The following is a 12227-nucleotide window of genomic DNA, read 5'->3' on the forward strand; positions in this document are numbered from 1 at the left end:
TCTGAAAATGTTAACAAAAAGAGATATTAGAAATACAGGAAGTAGTTTAATACCAGGTCAGACACTGCACACTGGATCTTTGACGTGTGTGCTATGGTACAATGAGCTATGATCCCTGCACAAATATGAGCAACCAATGAAACATGTATTGTAGAATATTTGAAATATAAAACTAACTAGCTTGACAAAACAATGCTTTCCTCATCAATATGATTTTCAATGTGCCAACTAAATAATGTATTTGCAATAAAAGGTTACTCAGAGCAGACCTCCTGATAGCTCAATAAACCAAGTACTTTAAGTATAGAAGAAAAAAGAAAGAACCAGCAGAAAAGAAAGAAAATATTGAGATCTGCTTTAAAAATTAAAACAGCTGGCCTCCACCAAACAACTATGCCAGTACAGCTAATCATACACAATGTACAATGAATGTCCTAACTCAGAATATTTTAGCAGGAAGATGGGTAAGAATTTTGAATACCACAAGCACAATTTTTATTTCATTGCCTATTCCAGTTTACCAACCTGATAAAAGTTTAATTCAGAAAAATAACCATCCAACGTCAATCCCACCAATGAATTGACTGTGGTAGCTTAATGGATCGCCATGCCAGAGTATGCTGTGCTTATTCTTTTATAGTCTCAAATCTCCTGACAGAGAATTCTCTTGAAGATTGAGAAAGTACTTGGCACAATGCATGTTATTAGCAGCCTATCATCATTATACCCTGAGACTGATTATTTGGCTCATTGTAAGACAAGACAGGAATCACACACACACACACACACACACACACACAGTGTGTGCATGTGGCCATCAGATGGCAACCCAGAATCATAAACTATGGTCTGAAGTGGGCTGCAAGCCTCAGTCTGGTCTAAAGTCTGAACTGACATACCCATTATTTATCAGTCTTCAAACCAAGGCCTCCCAATACAGTTCATATGAATGTAATGCCATATAAAATCAGTAAAACAAAACTGTAGAAACTAAGCAACAAACAAACAAAAGTTCAATAAAAGTTGAACATATTGAAAGACCTGCACAAATAAAAACATCTGCACTAGAGTTGAAAAGATATCAAACTCTTTGGAGTGCTACAACAAAAGAGACCCTGCCTTGTCTTAGTAGGGTTGAGGAAGGGACCCCAAAGATACCCCCCAGTGTCGATCTCAATATGTGGTCAGGTTCATGGGGAAGGAGGATTGAATGCATAGAAATGGGCCATGCTCTGCCTTAGGTCGGCATTAACCATAGATGTCCAACTAATAAACAGAAGGGAAACTAAAGCAGGCATGGATGGCAAGAGGCAGAGCTCGAAGACGTTTCAGATTTCTACTCCCAGAAACCCTTTCCAATGTAGCCTATGCTCAGGCATGCTGGGAGTTGATGTCTAAAACATCTGGCACTCTACTTCATGCCCACCCCTGCTTTCAGTCATGATTCGCCTATAAATTTCATATGTCATAGGGCCCTGTCTAAAATTAATGAAAACAATTATTTGGCCTGATACTGTAATGAGCCTTTGAAAGGCATCTTGGCTACCATGTTGCCTCACCTCACAAGGCATTTTTGAATAACTTCCTACATCACTAATCATGCACATTTAGCTTTCAGTAACGTATAAAAAAACAACATCCTCATGAACGACATCCTTGTCCTAGGATGTCATGTTATTTAATAGACCTAAGCTTAGAACTGGAGCTACACAGAGCCACCAAGCAAGGTTCCTAACCCCTGATTCATATCAAGCATAATGGTCCTGCTTCTTCCCCTAAGGAGGGAGCCTGGAAGTTGACCATTCAGACTCGGTCATTCATTCTCTGCCTCATGATTGTAACATCACAAAAGGCCCATTTCTTCACTAATAAACTGTTCTTTCTATACAACAGGATAAGCTGTTTTTATAAGCAGGACGTGTATGTTGCTAGCACTTCTTAGCCTGCATCTCCAAAAGCATAAATTCATTAAATGAGGACTGTCATAATTCAGCCTTATTGGTTTGTTGTTTTTTTACAAATGCATTATTCATGCACTGTGAATTAGTTCCAAGACAAAATTGCAGCAGGTTGGTTTGATGTAGATCTTATCAGACAAGACAATGGTCAAAAAGCAATCTCAAATTCCCTTATGACTACTGAAGTGACATCTTGTGAGTAATTTTTCACTGTCAAGTGCTGCTTGATGAAAATTAGTCTCAGGGGAATTTGACTGTATAGTGCTAATTTTGCCTCTGTTTGTTTAGCTAATGCCTTTCTGGTTACTATGCCAATGTGCTTAATATAGGCTGGTGCGCTGAAAAGCAAACAGCTTTGATTAGCATACAAATGCATTACTTTCTAGTAACATTTCAATCTGAAGAACCCAAAATGGTTTATATATGATAGAAAATCGCTATTAAGAGTTTGTCTATACAGCCTTTGGGAATGGAGTGGGGGGGGGGGGTGTTATCCATAGCAGGACACTGTGGTGGTATTGTGGGAACGGAAGAAGAAAGTTTCTTTCGACTGGTAAACTGCCATCTGCAATGCAAAGTTGTGCACAATGGCACCGAGAAAACAGGTGTGCGGTGGAAGGGGTGGAACAGCTCCCAGTGCTACCCCATGTTGCTTTGCCAGTTATTGCCATTTATATACTTTTATCTTTTAATCATACCAGCTGTCTCATTCTCAATTATAAAAATGTCTGCATTTGAATGCACAGACTATGCTTTCCTCAAACCCAGTGCAAGGCTGGTGAAATTAGCTGACATTTTTAGACTGAAAATAGGTCAATACTGTGTAATGACTTGCACTGAAACAATAGAATAGCCAGCAGTGGTGGGGGTGGGTAAGGGAGGAGGGCTGCCTACCAATTGCCTTTTGTTTCAGATGGCTGGAGCCATTCGCTTCTGGTGCAAATGCAGTCACTAGGAAACAGCCTAGAGAAAGGCTAAACAAGTGTGGGAAAAACCATGCTTGCTTTTCAGTTTGAAGGATTGCTTACTGAGCTGAATGAGAGGGTGGTCTTCGTTGCTCTTTCACTTGCCTTTCTGACTTCACGCCTTGAAGTCCTCATTCCATGAAATAACCCAAGATTCCCCTTATTATACTGCTTATATTTTGGGAATCTTTCAGGCCTAACAGTTCGACAAAGTGGGCCTATTTGCTGAAGACTGAAGGAGGGGAGGGTTGTATGGTTTTGTATATGCAGAAGCATTTTTCTGATCAAATTTTTGAGTTGAAATTAGCTTCTCTTTGCAGGAAACTGTTTGTTTAAGAGACCTATTAAGGTACAGAAATAGACAGGCAGAAGCATTTTTGCTGCAAGGAAGGTATGCATGACAAAACAATACATCCCAGATAGCTCAGCTACTTCTTTCAATGCTCTTCAGGCAAAATGTGGGTATAAATAATAAAACTGGGTTACACTTTCTTTCTTAAATATGAATATTTAAGTTGACTGAATTTCTAGTATATTTATGGCTCCTGCAGGCACAGTGTTCTAAAACCAGTTCAGAATTCTTGCAATTGCTTAGTTTATCCCAACATATACTTACCCTAAATAGGTCCCTATTTAGCTGAGTCTGCTGCATACACAGCTCCAGTTTCACAGAAGGATGAGCAGATGCACAGGATCCTTATATCTTTAGTAACTGTACAGAATAGATTTCACTGGTGTGCCTTGTCATACAGGAGTAAACAACACCCCATCCACAGAAAGCCCTTCTACAAAACTGTTACAGGTTCAGAAGCCCTTTCTCACTTTGCTCTTGGTCACACTGTCCCTGACCAACCATCCCCAAGGGAAACCCAATAAAGCTAAGAAGAACATCCTTATAGGTGCACACAGTCACAAATAAGACCACAAAGAGCAGTGCTGAATCAGACCAGAAGCTTGTCCTGTGCAGCACTGTTTGCCCAGTGGCAACCTGGATGTCCATAGGAAGCCAGTAAGTTGGCCATGAGAACAACAGCACATATCATTGCTCTCCTGTTCCCCTGCCATTACTGGTATGCATTTATTTATTTATTTATTTAAAACATTTGTGCCGCAGCACCTCTGGGTGGCTCACAACCATAAGATAAAAGCACAATAAAAGCACAATAAGAACCAGTAGCACATTGAAAATAAAATAACAATAAAATAAAAGCAAAAAATACAAAACAAAGGTCTTATGGCATTACTTATTAAAATATTTTTTTAAAGGAAGGTCTTCGCCTTGCACCGAAAAGAAGGTAAGGAAGGTGCCGGGTGAATCTCCTTGGGGTGAGCATTCCAAATATGGGGAGCAGCTGCCAGCCCTCTCACCTCCATAAGAGCTGGTCCCCTGTATAGACAGGCCAGGTACTTATTTAAAACATTTCTATGCTGCCCCCATCACAACAAAGCCTCAGGGCGGCTCACAAAAAATACACCCCATAGGCACATACAGCTGCAAGCGCTCCCTAAGATATCCAGGGCCTAAGCTGCTTAGGGGTTTAAATAGGAGGACAGAGCCTTATCCTCCACCCTAACCCTTTAAAGCCATATATATTGGTGGACTTCATCTTAGACTAGAAAAGCCCAGAATAGGTCTTAGTTTAGCAATTGCTTCTACTCAACATACCTTTTTTAACTTTCACAGAAGTTAAATGCACCTGATAAGGTGCTCTATAAAGTAAGATGTATTACTCGTGGTCTTAATTTCAAAGTGTTCCTTGCAGCCTTTACAGTTCTAACAGCCTGTGCAATATCCATTTGTCATCTATTCAATTATCTTTAATATGAAAGGCTTGTGATCTCCTCACTTGTCCTAAATTTGACCTAGAAGCTAGCCCAAGCCTGTCAGAAAAACTCATCTCCCAGAATGCTGAATATGGAATTTTGGTCAAGCACACAAGCTCCTATTGTGTATCTAATCAAAGTCACCCATAGCTAGGGACATCACTTGCTAAAAGGTAATTATTAAAAGTGTCCTTGTAATAGTTATTGTCAGAAGAAACTTATAAGCTCTCCTTAGGTGTTGCACCAATCAACATATAATTGGCAAAAGATAACTTTAAACAGGACTGCTGCCCCTAAAATTAGCTTTTCAAGTAGGAAAAGAATGGAGGTGTCTTCTACTCTAGTCACCAAAAGGACGACTCAAGTTTCTTGCTTAGAGGTACATATAAATAGCTATCTATTTCCTGAATTCTGCAAGATCTTGCTAAAATGTATTTTTTAATTAAAGAGTTAACTTTAAAATCTCAATACTGACAAAACATGCTCTATTTTGTACATTAATTTTTGTGCACTACATATTCAACACATTCATAATGTTAGTGTGGTAGCCCAACTTCAAAATAAAGCCCTCTGAATAAATTAACCAAATTTATCTGTACCATCTGAAGTCACCGTCTATGTGCCAATCCATGTACCTTTCATAAAGAATGACCCTGATATCTGAATCAAGGTGCTTCTGAATTTGTTGTCATGCAGTTGCCTTGCTTTCTTCGTTAAATTTTAGAGGGTGTCTAGAGAATGTCTCTATCTTGCAACCATCCAGCGTTTTCCCACCACTTCTCAAAAAGAAAGAAAGAATAGAATAGAATAGAATAGAATTAGAATAGAATTAGAATAGTTGCACAACTACTTTTTGTCTTGGTAGTGCACAGAAAGATTTTGGGCCACAAGGGTGCTAAGTGATCCCCGGAACAGCTAAAAACTTTGGATGGAAGTTTGGTGGCCTGGAATGGTATAGCTCTTTATAATGGAAACATACTGTTAATTTTATTGTTGTCTCTAGGAAAAACATGCTACAAATTTAATAACAAAAGAAAAGCAAGAGTCTGGAAAGAGATACATTAATAATTTTGCAATCTGTTAAGGCAAAACTGTCAAGGCAGTAAATGTAGCTTATTTTGCAGAGGGGATTGTTACTTTATGCACCAGTATATCACTTTGAAATTCCATCATCAAGATTTGTGGAGTAGGAAAGCTAGTGGAAAGCTGGTTAGGACTGCAAGTCTGAGACTCAGACAATCTGGTTCTCATCCTCGCTCAGCCACAGAGCTCAGATTCTCGCCCAACCTACCTCACAGGGTTGGTTGTTGCTGTGAGGATAATATTGAGAGGAAGAGGATGATAAAAATCACACTGAGTTTCTTGAAAGGAAAAAGAAGGGACACAAACAAACAAGAGTTTGCCATTTACTGCAAATACACAAAGATTTTGAGGAGCAATTTCATACCACTAGCATAGCAGCTGGTTTAAAATCCATTGTCAGGGTAGCACTCCCCATCCCCCATGCATCAAAGAGTGTTAGATTGTTTTAAAATGCACAGAACAATGTTGCACAGATTAAATATGAAAGGTCATCCAAGCATTCTTGAGGAGCCTGAACACTTTTATTCTGAAGAAATGTATTTGCAAGCAAAGATTCTTTGTATCTTTAAGAAGCTATATCTGAATGCAAAGCCTCTGTTGCTGAGTAACTCAATAATTCTGTCGTTTTCAATGGTCCGAACTCAAAGATAATATACCCTGTTTCCCCGGAAATAAGACCTAACCAGAAAATAAGCCCTAGCATGATTTTTTGGATTGCTCGTAATATAAGCCCTACCCCAAAAATAAGCCCCAGTTAGGATTGTCAGCCAGACTGACACATTCAGTATGTCCGTTGCAACACAATCCAGGGTTTGGACAGCTATGACGATGTTCCAGAAGAAGCTGATATTTGAATAAATGTAGATTTTTGTACATGAATAAATGTAGATTGTTGTACCTGAAAAATAAGACATCACCTGAAAATAAGCCCCAGTGCATCTTTTGGAACAAAAATTAATGTAGGACCTGGTCTTATTTTGGAGGAAACACAATAATAGTCCACAAGTACACTAAGAAGTAGTCTGCACTGTCCTCTAGATTAGGGATGGAAGAAGATAATCTGGGACCTATTGATAGATCACTAGATTATTTGGAGTAGATCAAAAGTCTGAAACTCTTGCCAATCATTTAACAGTAGTGACAACAAAAATACTTTAAAAAAAAAAGGTGGCTAGAATCTCTGATCTGTAGTAACACAGACTTAGGCTGTATATTTTACAAAAACACCCACGTGTATCTCATGGAGTAAGTAACTGGCTCAGCTGTTAAACCACCATTTTACGTCTGGTTCTGAGTATGCTCCTGGCTCCACTTGGTTAACTGTGTGTTCTTACAACAAATAAAGCTGAAATAAGCCAAACGTCTGTAGTCATATGACCACCTTCAGCTCCCCAGGGATTTAGCAAGTATCTCTGACCAAATATATCACACCTGGATAGGTTTCAACAGACTGCTTCTAAATGGAACATTAGTGATGAGATGCCATTGCATGATCACACTGCAGCACATGCTATAAAAATCACACCTTTTTCATCTTTTCCCCTCTCATAATAAAATGTTATTACTATTCTTAGGAACTTAGCTGAAAAATTACCAAAGAGAAGCAGCATCTGGGGGGACAATCTCAAGATTATAAATCATTATGGGTACAAAAGGATGGACACATTTTTTGAACTGATTAGGGAAGAGAATCTCTCTACCCACACCCACACCCACCCACACAGGGAAACATTTTGTGTGAAAGCTTAGGAATAGCTCTCCAATAGTTCTGGAATTCTTTGGCCACCAAGAATCACTCAAAGAGAAAGACCAGGAATTGATCCTGGAATGACAGGCATGTAAGGCATGTGCCCTGGCACCCACCTACGGCTCCTCCTAAAGTTGACAACATGAAAAAGTTGGCATGCATCCTTTACAATGAGTAACTGGCCAAGGAAAGGACAGTATATAACAGCCTTCCCAACCTGGTGACCTTCAGAGGCATTTGGACCAATGCTCCCAGAATTCCCATCCAGCAGAGCCATTGACTGGGAATTCTGGGTGTTGCAAACATTCAGGTTGTTGTCCGAACATAACTGGAAGGCACAAGGTTGGGGAAGGCTGGTATATAACATTAAACATGTACACAAACCAAGGAGAATGACATCAAACTGGTAAGAAAAAAGTCACAAACTCTGCAGATGTTTGTCCATAACAGTTTGCAGCTCATGGGTCAACTAGTGTCCTTAAACTAAAATTGTTGTGAACTGTTCAGAGAGCTTCAACTGCTGAGAAGTATAGAAATGTAATTAATAATAATAAACTCAACTCCATTTTACAGAAATAAAAATACACTTACTTTAGGTAAGTTTCTGAACCACAGAAAAGCAGATGTAAATTATAAAGCCTGTTTTGATTTAAAAAATATAGGTGTTAATCTTCAAAACCAAAATATGATTTTGAAAATGTAGCCTTGAGACTAAACTTGTTATTTTACCCAGGTAGAAAGTGCAAAGTTTCTGTGTTAAAATCCAATATTGTTACTTTGAAACATTGTTGAATTAATGTCAGAGGAACAACTTTTGTATTTGCATTTCTGAAGCCTAGAAACAATCAAAATAGTAATAATGCTTTTCACAGTTTATGATCACCTCAGTGTTCATAAGTTTAGGAAAAAAATCAGGGTAGCCATATTAAGACTAGACAATGGATTCCAGACAGACCCCACCTGTTGTAAATGAAACAGCAAGTGTGACAAGGCTCCGTTACAAAAAGATAGAACTGATCAAAGGTTACAGAAGGTGGGTGAAGATTGCCAAAATATGTGAAGATGCTGGAACCTGTTAGCTGCTAAAACTGCTCAGAAACTTAAAATGGGGGAGTTACTACTGCTAGCATACCTGCATTTATACTCTCTGGCATTACATATAGACAGAGTATCTCTACTGTTATTTCACACACACACACACACACACACACACACCCCAATAGCCTTTAAGCATCTCAACAACATATGCACACCCAACCACTGAATAAAATTACACACATATTGCTTTGTGGCTATTAATACATCATCTAAATACCTGTAACTTGTTAAAATCCAGAGGTGCAAATGCTCTGGTATCTGTAAGCTGAGTGAATTCAACTCTCTATATTTCCCAGCATGAAATCCTACACGCTATGGGGTATATAATGTTGTAGTTTGGGAAAGAGAGGTGCAGAAAAAAGAGTTCCACTCACAGGGCTGTATCCAGTATTAGCTGACATAATCCTGCTGTACCCAGTCGCTCTGAAAGTGGACTCTATCATTTCAGTGGGTCTAATGCTTCAACTAATACTGGATGCAATCCACAGCCATCCAATGAGCAAAGCATGCAACACTGATCAAGTGATGGCTCTCATGCATGGAAGGGGCTGGCCATCATGGCCCAAAAGACCCAAGCCAGTGCTTCGAAGACCATTTCCTCCCGGGGGCCATTCACGCCTCCAGTAGCGGCTGCTTCCAGTCATCAAGCCGCGAGAGAAAGTGCGGTGCACGGCTCCAAGCTCCCAAGATGGGTCCGGGAGTCTTTCTCCAGAACTCATCCGCAAAGGAGTGGGGCGGGGAGAGGAGAAGATCCACTGCTTTCCATAAATCGCCCCGGATCCATCCACGAAAGGGGCGGGAAGGTGATCCACGGAAAGCCCGACGGCAGCATCTCCGGACAGCCACACTCCAGATGCAGGCGGGGGCGGTCTATGACCCTTCCCGGTCTCGGGGCATCCGTGGAGACAATGCATCTCCAGGCATACCCTTGAAGCCGGCTTGCGGGCGGGCGGCAGGCATTTACCAGACTTCCCCGCCCACCCCCACCCCGCAGGGGGCAGGGGCAAGGAACAGGCAGAAAGAAGGGAAATGGGGAGGAAAGACCCTGCCCGCCCGCCCGCCCGCCGCGGCGCCAGCTCACCTTGCTGGCCTTGGGAGCTCGGCGGCGGAGGCTGCTTCTCCCGCTGCAGCTACTTCGAAGGACAGCGCAGAGGCGGCGGCCCCTCTCCAGGTAACAGCCGGGCTCCGGCTCACGTGAGCAGCCCGCCGGCGGCACCGACGCAGGGCGGGCGGGCGGGCAGCGAGGCGACCAACAGGCTGCTCCGCCGCCTAACGGTGCAGCGCCGCCCCGCCGCTGCTCCTCTCTGCGCAGGGAGCAGCCCTGGCGGGGCTGCCGCAGGGAGAGCCGCGCGGGGGGCAGGGGAAGCGCCTCTCCTCCGGCCGGAAAGGGACTCTTGGGCAGCGCACCGAGGGCGTGTTGGCAGGGAGCCTCTCCTGAGGGAGAACGGTGCCTCTGAGCATGGTCAGAGGCACCCGTCTTCCCCTGCACAAATACTGCCTCGGGGAAAGGATCCCGGCTACGAGGCGCTACATTTGCAGCAGGGGGTTAGGATCAGCTTCGGCCTAAAGAAAGAAATGAGGCTCTCACGATCCGGTCGTGCGCCCGTTGGACCGCAAGGTCTCTCTGGAGAATCGGAAAAGTCTCCAGGCACTAACCGCCGGAGGTCCTGCACAGTACAGTTTCTGTGTACTAGAGCTCACTTCATTAGATGCAATCTCAAATGCGAATAATACACATGCAAGAGTGAGCTGCGGCAGAACCTGCCTCACAGGGTTGTTGTGAGGATAAAATGGAGGAGGACCATGTAAGCTGCCCTGGGTTTCTTTCAAGAGGGACAAAGGCAAGATATAAATGCAAGCAAGCATGTTATAAATGCAAGCATGTTATCTTGTTCAAGGTGCCAACCAATCAGCCAGCAACATGCTTCTGTAAAATAATGTATTTCATTCCATAGTTTTCTGCACACATCCAACAACCAGTCAGTATTCCTTGGCCACTAACCTTCTCAGTTCTCACTAGGCCATTTTGACTCAGGGTGGGAGGTGAGGAAATTGTGGCATTGCAAACTTTAGCACTTCCCTAAGCCTATGGAGACTTCCCTCTTGTGCATGGATGATGCTATTTTGTTAAACAAGTTGGCTCTTTCTATACATATGTGTCTTACACATTGTGTTTCAATGTTCTGAACTGCTTGCTGAACTGGGTGTATTCTGCAATATACATATAGCTATTAAATAAATAAGCACACACACGGCCTTTCTTACTCTCCACCACTTTACCCATCTGTGGTTTAAGGATGGGGTGAGCTCCCGTGCTTTGTCCCAGCTCCTGCCAACCTTGCAGTTTGAAAGCATATAAATGCAAGTAGGTAAATAGGTATCACTTTGGTGGGAAGGTAACAGCATTCCATGCACCTCGGTGTTTAGTCATGCTGGCCACATGACCACGGAAACTGTCTGTAGACAAATGCTGACTCCCTTGGCTAAGAAACGGAGATGAGCAGGGCCCCCAAGAGTCAGACATGACTGGACTTTAATGTCATGGGGAAACCTTTACCTTTAACAGACCTACCAGCTAAGGATGAGCCCTCCTTGGAACTGATATGGCAGGCTCAAGTTAACAAAAGGCTAAATAGCACAAGAGCAAGCCTAGAAACAAGCCTATTGTCAGTGTGGCTTACTCCCAAATGAACATAGGTTTAGCCTAAACCTGCAGACTTTGATTTGACTAGGGAAGTAGCTGCAAGGCTAACTCTACAGGAATTTACCTATACAGTCTGCCATAAGGGACTCTAGGATGATGCCAAAAGAACTCATTGATTCACTCAGGACTGAAGCAGTTTTTCCTACTCTTCAGCCACTCCCCCACTGACAGCAAGATCCCAAAGCCACGGTAGTCCTACACAGGCATTCTGCCCCCACACCACAACACACACAATGAGTGTAAGTGACCATGCCAGCTCTGCTCCCTCAACCTCCATGATACGGAGGGCAAATGTCTGCAGAAGCTTGTTCTTCCCGTGTAGGTTCCCACAATTTATCAGGGTTCTGAATACTATGGGGCACTCACACCAGCTGCGCATCCTCCCTGCTATGGACCCTTATCCTCCTAGTTATGGAGAGCATCTCAACTCTCCCTTATGTGGTTTTTGATCAGAAGGGAAATGATTGCCTCCATATATGGTAATAAACTACATGGATTTTTGCTGAAATAGACCGACCTACCTACGTACTGCTACTGCATTGTGTAGACGGGTGGCACTGGAGGTAATTCCCCCCTTAGCTTATTTGTGTCATGCCTCCTTTGAAGATATTTATCCTGAAGCAAAAACTAGAGGCCTTTCCCCAGATAAGCCTGAAAAAGATTCTGGGCAGGATCCAGCCAGCCACTAATATAAATTGCACTGTATTACATATAGGACCTCTAGTCCAATGCCAACAATGTTAGCAGGGGCAATGGGTTTTCCAAGGAGCCCTAATGCACCAGTTAACACTATGGACATTGCCAGATAAGTTTCTTATGAGTCCCTTGGACTGCAAGGCGATCAAACT

This window comes from Varanus komodoensis, unplaced genomic scaffold, assembly GCF_004798865.1.
Source record: "Varanus komodoensis strain SLA01 unplaced genomic scaffold, ASM479886v1 scaffold68, whole genome shotgun sequence".
Taxonomy (NCBI): domain Eukaryota; kingdom Metazoa; phylum Chordata; class Lepidosauria; order Squamata; family Varanidae; genus Varanus; species Varanus komodoensis.